At 29.7% G+C, this 752-nt stretch overlaps 1 long non-coding RNA gene across 1 annotated transcript; it reads left to right on the top strand.

Annotated features, from left to right (window-relative positions):
- The first annotated feature begins 165 nt into the window (after positions 1-165).
- On the top strand, positions 166-605 carry LOC107682419 (uncharacterized). Its single transcript, XR_001633481.1, has 3 exons — positions 166-205; positions 314-390; positions 551-605. It is a non-coding gene; the product is annotated as an uncharacterized LOC107682419 (long non-coding RNA).
- Positions 606-752: the final 147 nt, after the last annotated feature.

Raw genomic sequence — 752 nt, 5'->3', positions numbered from 1 at the left:
GTTTCTACAACTTTCACTTTGGAGCAAAAATCTGACTTTAAACTTTAAAGAAATAAAAATTTGACATTTATCGTGATAATTATCAATATCGACCATATCGCCCAGCCCTATGTGAAAATAAGAGAAATTTTGTGCGGTTGTTATTAATATTTTTTCCTTTTTTTGCAGACACGGTGATGACATGATTGTTACCCCTTTTGCACAGGTATTGCAATATTAAATATTTAAAATAAGTTTAAAAGCAGATGGTTTGACAACATTACAAAAAATATAAAACACATTTTATAAAACTCATTTTTGTGTCTTTTCCCAGGTTCTGGCGAGTTTAAGAACTGTCCGGAATAATTTTGCTGCTTTAACAAATGTACAACAGGAAAGGCCCAATAACAAGTAAGTGCTTTCAGTTTAAAATATTCAAATGCACGCATTTTTATCATGACACTTAATCTTGGCAGAATTTGTATGGTTTAAATTTTCTAACAACAATCAATCTGTGTTACTGTTGTTTTCATCATACACATTAACACATTCTTTGTTTCTTTGTTACCAGGAGATCCCCCATATGTAACCCGCCTCCCATCACAAAGACCTCCTACACAGGTGTCGTATCTTTACTTTCTATATTTTAAATATTGCCATGCCAATTTAACATCAGTGGTATTTTAGTATTATTTATAATGTATATTAATATAGTATTTGTTAACATTTTGAATTAACTTTTATTTTTATATTTTCAGTTTTCGTTTTTTTTT

Source organism: Sinocyclocheilus anshuiensis, unplaced genomic scaffold (genome assembly GCF_001515605.1).
Source record: "Sinocyclocheilus anshuiensis isolate Anshui unplaced genomic scaffold, SAMN03320099.WGS_v1.1 C32181445, whole genome shotgun sequence".
NCBI lineage: Eukaryota > Metazoa > Chordata > Actinopteri > Cypriniformes > Cyprinidae > Sinocyclocheilus > Sinocyclocheilus anshuiensis.
This window is presented reverse-complemented; position numbering and strand designations above follow the sequence as displayed.